Consider the following 6,544-nt stretch of genomic DNA (forward strand, 5'->3'; position numbering starts at 1 on the left):
TGCACCAAAAGCTTCAAAGGAAAATAAGACCTGGTTACAGGTCACAGAGGACCTTAAGAAGCAGATAAGAGAAGTGGAGGAAAAAATGGGAAGAGAAATGAGAACTATGCAAGAAAATTACAAAATGAGAGTCAACAGCCTGATTGAGGAAAATACCACCTTAAAAAACAGACTAACTCAAATGGCAAAAGAGGCTCAAAAAGGCAATGAGGAGAAGAATGCCTTAAAAAGATGAATTTGCCAGATGGAAAAAGAATCTCAGAAGCTCAATGAGGAGAATCATTGCTTCAGAATTAGATTGGAGCAAATGGAAGCTAATGATTTTATGAGAAATCAAGATGCTGTTAAACATATCCAAACAAATGAAAGAATAGAAGGCAAGGTGAAATATCTCATGGGAAAAACCACTGACCTGGAAAATAGATCTAGGAGAGATAATTTAAAAATTATTGGACTACCTTAAAGCCATGATCAAAAAAAGAATCTAGAAATCATCCTCCAAGAAACTTTCAAGGAAAACTGCCCTGATGTTTTAGAATCGGAGGGCAAAATAGAGGTTAAAAGAATCCACTTATCACCTGCTGAAAAAGATCCCAAAAAGAAAACTCCTAGGAATATTATAGCCAGGTTCCGGAATTCCCAGATTAAGGAGAGAATATTACAAGCAGCCAGGAAGAAACAATTTGAACACTGTGGAAACACAATCAGGATAACACAGGATCTGGCAGCTTCTACACTGAGAGATCGAAGGGCTTGTAATGTGATATTCCTGAGGGCAAAGGAGCTGGAATTAAAACAAGAGTCACCTACCCAGCAAAACTGAGTATCATGTTTCAGGGGAAAATATGGCCATTCAGTGCAATAGAGGACTTTCAAGCATTCTTGCTGAAAAAAAAAAAACAGAGTTGAATAGAAAATTTGACATTCAGACACAAGAAGCAAGAGAAGCATGAGAAGATAAACAGGGAAATGTAGTCATAAGAAACTTATCAAAGTTGAACTATTAACATTCCTACATAGAAAAACAATAATTGTAACTTATGGAACTTTTCTCAGTAGTTGAAGGGAATAGAAATATATATGTCTATATATGAGGGTATATGGGCATATGAATACATATGTGCATATGTGTATATATGTTAACAGATATACATAGATAGAGGGCACAGGACCAATTTAATAGGAAGGGATGATAATTAGAAGGTGAAATTACGAGGTGAGAGGGGAATATAATGAGAGGAGATGGGGAGAGACAGAATGTGGTAAACTGTCTCATATAGAAGAGGCAAGAGAAAATGGTTACAATGGAGGGGAAGAATAGGAAGGCAAAAGGGAATGGGTCCACCTTATTCCCATTGAATTCGGCTTGAAGAGGGAATGAAATACACACTAAATAGGGTATCCCACCCTCCAGGACAATAGTGGGGAGGGGATGAAAGGGGGGATGATGGAAGGTGTTCAGGCTTGGGAGGAGGGAAGTTGGAAGCACCCACTTTTGAAAAGGGATGGGATCAAAGCAGAGAATAGAATAAGTGGGAGGTGGGATAAGAGAGAGGGAAATATAGTCAGTCTTTTACAATATATCTACTATGTTATTGTTTTGCATTAGCCACACATGTACAACCTATACTTAACTGCTTATCTTCCCAGTAAGGGTGGGTGACAAGGGAGGAAGGGAATGAATCTGGACTTCAAAGTTTTAAAATCAAATATTCAAATATATATATATATATATCTCAATACTATTTAACATATAATTGGGAAATAAGATATATTTCATATATATATATATATTGCCCCCCAGGCACTGGGGCATAGAGATTCACTGGAAAAGTCAAAAGGGGTAAGGAAGTAAATATGGAAGAGAGCAGATTGGAGGAGGGGATATCCTGTGGGACTGCTATTTTGGGGTGGTGGGCAAGGGGATAATGGGGAGAAAATTTGAAACTCAAAATCCGGTGGAAATGAATGATGTAAATCAGAATTTAATAAAATATTGGAAAAAATTAAAAAAATAATAAAAAAAGGAAAAAAAGAAGTCTCTTTCTAGTGTAGTCGTTCTGAAACTTTTCAATAATGACAGAACCCTTCAGTTTAAACAAATCTGTAGCACATATCTTGTATGTAGTAAAATTTAAAATAAATTGTAATGCCCATTGAATAGTAACATTAAGTTCATTAAAAAACAAACACATTTAGCTGTTTCAAGGTTCTCTGAAGCCTATTATAAGAACCAATAATTTACCAGTGCCTATATGTCTTGTAATCTGATATTGATAAGCATGAATCATGAAAAGCCTTTGTTTAAGCCATTGATAAAAATATTAAACCACATAGAGATGAGGGCAGTTCCTTAGGACACTTCAATGGAGACCTATTTCCAAGTAGACAACATGACCAGCTAACTAGTTTTGAAACCACTCAGTCGTGTAGTCCATGTCTCTATATCTTCTCCATAAGATTTTTATTAGAGATTTTAGCAAATGACTTGCTGAAATCTGGAATATTCTTTTGATGAAATTCCACTATTCTACCAAAAAAAGGAAATACGGTTATTTTGACATGACTTGTTTTTCTAAATGCGTATTAGATTTTTGTGATCACTATTTCCTTTTCTAGATTTTCACTCATCACCTCTTTAGAGATCTGTCCTAGAATTTTTCCAAGAATCAAAACCAAAATTATTGGACTATAATTTATAGCCCGTCTTCTCTTTGGGAGAAAAATTAGGCAAATATTTTTACTTCTCTTCTCCACTATCATTCAAATGTAAGTAATAGTGCTGTAGTAACAACAAATGTCAGTTTTTTCAGTACCCATGTATATATTCATCTGGACCAGGTAATTTAAATTCACCAAGTTTGTCAAGGTTCTCTCCTACAATCTTTTTCCTTATGTAGAAAACTTCCTTAGCTAAGGTCTAGACCGAGTGATTTCTTTGGTAGAGAAGCCTATTAGTGACGAATTGCCTTTACCATTGCAGGTTACTAACTTTATTGTAACTTTATCATATACAGTTGTGTAGGGTACTGAGAGTTTAAGTGACTTGCCCAGTGTCACATAGCTATTAGGTGCCAGAGACAGTACTTAAACCCATGTATTTTTGGCTCTAAAGCCAGTTTACTATCCATTACTTTATGCTGCCTCTCACAGGTATCTATTTTTGTTCTGTCCAGTCCAGAGACTATTCTTCTTAGCTCTATCATTTATATTCCAAAGGGCATTTACTTTGGTAAAGAAAATAGTAACAAGAAATGAGCCAAAAACCTCTTCTCTCTCTCTCTCTCTCTCTCTCTCTCTCTCTCTCTCTCTCTCTCTGTCACTGCATTTACTCTGAGCAGTGGATCTGTTTCTGCTTTGAGATTTTCCTTTAATAGAGTTTTAAACAATGACAACCAAAAAAACCCCAAATGCTTTAAAAAATTGACCTTAGCTTTCTTTGTCAGACTATGATAATTTTGTTCTTTAACCTGCCTGCCTAAATTATAACACTAATTTTACAGGATCACTCATTGTTTTTGTATTTATCCCCTGTTATATGTACTTATTTCCATCTTCTGTACATATCTTAAAATAACTTGAGTTATTTGGGGAATTCTCAATATATTCATATTGACCTATTCAGACAACTCCTATCTTCCATCGTCACTTTTTTTGTCTCTTAAGAATTTGATTTTTGAATTTCTTATTCTGAACTCACTTTCCTTTGGAGAATTTTTGTTGATGAGATACCACTTGTTCTTCCTCTGAGCCCCTTGATATTTGTTTACTTCTAATTTATGATGTATACCAGACTATTTAATTGCATTCCTTCTCTATCACAAACTCTTGGAGGTAATACTCCTTTTCTTTCACATTTCTCCTCACGCCTAGCCCAGAAACCAGTTCCTTTAGTTTCTATCTCTTAGTGGGACAGGTCCAGAATAGATTTTTTTCCTCATACATATCTCTACCTTTTGAAGAATGAATTTACCATTACAGCACGTCAAGGAATCACTTGCCATTTTGCCTTGGGTCATGAGAGAACTCTAGCAGATGTCTGGAAAATTGAAGTCCTCCATCCCTACAATATCATGTTATGCATCAGGCTTATATTCTGTTCCCCAAAATCATATATTTCTTGTCTAGGTGGTTTGTAGTACACCACAATGATTATATTGCTGTTTATTTTTCCCTCCACTGAACTTGACCCAAATATTATCTATCATTCTTCTTCTTTCTGGTTCTTGGATTTCTTTGAAAGTCCCTGTTGATGTACAATGCTACTTCTGCCCTCCCTGCCCCAACACCTTTTTGTTTAGCCTATCCATTTTCATTTGAGTAAGATATACATATCCAGAGGAAAATTCTAGCCCTAAGTTTTATCTTACCAAATCTAAGAGATACCTATGAGGTATTATTTGGTTTCTTCTGGGAAAACCACTTACTCATATTCACTCGTGTAAGAAGGAGAGATCAGTACTGAATCAAATTTGTTAAATTCCTTATCACTGAAACATAACTTAAACTGTTATACAGGGGCAGCTAGGTGGAAAAGTGAATAGAGCACCAGCCCTGGAGTCAGGATGACCTGAGTTCAAATCCTAACTCAGACACTTAACACTTACTAGCCATGTGACCTTGGGCAAGTCACTTAACCCCAATTGCCCAATCATCCCCCTCCAAAAAGCAAAAAAAAAAAAAGAAAGAAAGAAAGAAAGAAAGAAAGAAAGAAAGAAAGAAAGAAAGAAAGAAAGAAAGAAAGAAAGAAAGAAAGAAAGAAAGAAAGAAAGAAAATGTTATACATAACCAGCAAGTTCAGTAATTTTCTCCTGGGACTCTATGCCTTTATTTCTTTGATCTGGTATACTTAGATTAGGTTCCAAAAATAAACTTATTCTATACATGGGGAACCCATGTCTAGAGAGAGAGAGACAGAGCAAAAACTTAAAGTTCTAACACATACTTCCTTGTATAAGTACATTTTAAAATTGAAACACATTTTGTTAAAATAATAACATAAATATTTAAAAATCTAAAGATATACATGGGCAGAGAAGAGTGGCTAGAATACTGGGTCTAGAGTCAGGAAGACTCATCTTCCTGAGTTCAAAATCTGGCCTCAGTTACTTCCTAGCTGTACGACCCTGGGAAAGTCATTTAACTCTGTTTGCCTCAGTTCATCATCTGTAAAACCAGCTGGAGAAGGAAATGGCAAACAACTCTAGTACTTTTGCCCAGAAAACCCCATATGGGGTCACAAAGGGTTGAACAGTACTGAAAAAGACTGAACAACGACAAAACGGTATATACATATATTTATATATCTGTATATTTATGTATGTTTATATGTATATATGCATTTATTTTACCTGGCAAGTTTTGTATATATGAACATACTTATGTATACATATATAGACATGTGTGTATATATATATATGTGTGTGTGTGTATTTTAACCTGATTAAATACATAAAGACTTTTTCATGTATGTGTATACAAAAGATATACTTTGTATATATTATACAAAATAAAATACAAAGCAAATAAATTCCATCCTGCTCTTATGCATAGAGTAACTTCACTGATACTTTCATTACTTGGCCTAACTATTCCTAATTTTGACTCACCTATGGAGCTATAAGACTTTGAAAAAAAAGACCCAACTCCCATCTTTTGACAGATTAATATGCTGCTAAAGATTTGGTCAATAGTCAAAGAGCTTTAGTTATTCTGTCTTATTACTGATGTTCTCACAACCTTATGATCACAACATGTAAACATGCTGCTATACCCCATCCTAGTTTCTCTGCTGAGCTCCAGTGTCATATTACCAAATACCTGTGTTCATTTTGAATAGGTCATCCTCCAAGTAGCTCAAACTCAAAATGTCCGAAACAGAACTCAATATCTCCCCCCCTACCCCCAACTTTAAATCCTTTGTCTCCCTTACCTCCCATATCCAGTCAAAAACCAAATCATGTATTTGGCATATTTCCCCTTCTCTCCATTCACATAGACATAATCCTAACACAAGCCACCACAACTTTTTGCCTGAATTATCATAGTAGCCCTGCCTCATCATGGTCTTCCCATCCCTAACCATCCTCCACACAGTTGCCTAAGTTATTTAAGCAAAGTTGAGTTCTGATCATTTCACATATCATCCAAATTTAATAAACTCTAATAGTTTCCTCGCTGGGGTCTCTAGGGTCAAATATACACTCCTTTATCTCTTAAAGCTCTTTATAATCTGACCCTAATTTACCTTTTCAGCATTATTTCATGTCATTTCACTCATTGCAATTCATGGTCCCAAAGACTTGGTATCTTGCTATTATTCAAAAGCAGTACTGTCATGTATGCTTTTGTTTTGGCTGCCCTATAGTTAGATGTATCCCCTTCTCATTTTTGCTTTTTGGAAACCCTGGTTTTCTTAAGTGCCACTCTATTCATAAAATCTTTGTCCTCCCCCCCGCCACTATTGCTCCAATGTTAATGTTCTTTTTATGTGTTTACTATCTATCTATCTATCTATCTATCTATCTATCTATCTATCTATCTA

The sequence above is a fragment of the Petaurus breviceps genome, unplaced genomic scaffold (genome assembly GCF_028583685.1).
Source record: "Petaurus breviceps papuanus isolate PSGF00001 unplaced genomic scaffold, PetGlider_PUasm1.0 224, whole genome shotgun sequence".
Taxonomy (NCBI): domain Eukaryota; kingdom Metazoa; phylum Chordata; class Mammalia; order Diprotodontia; family Petauridae; genus Petaurus; species Petaurus breviceps.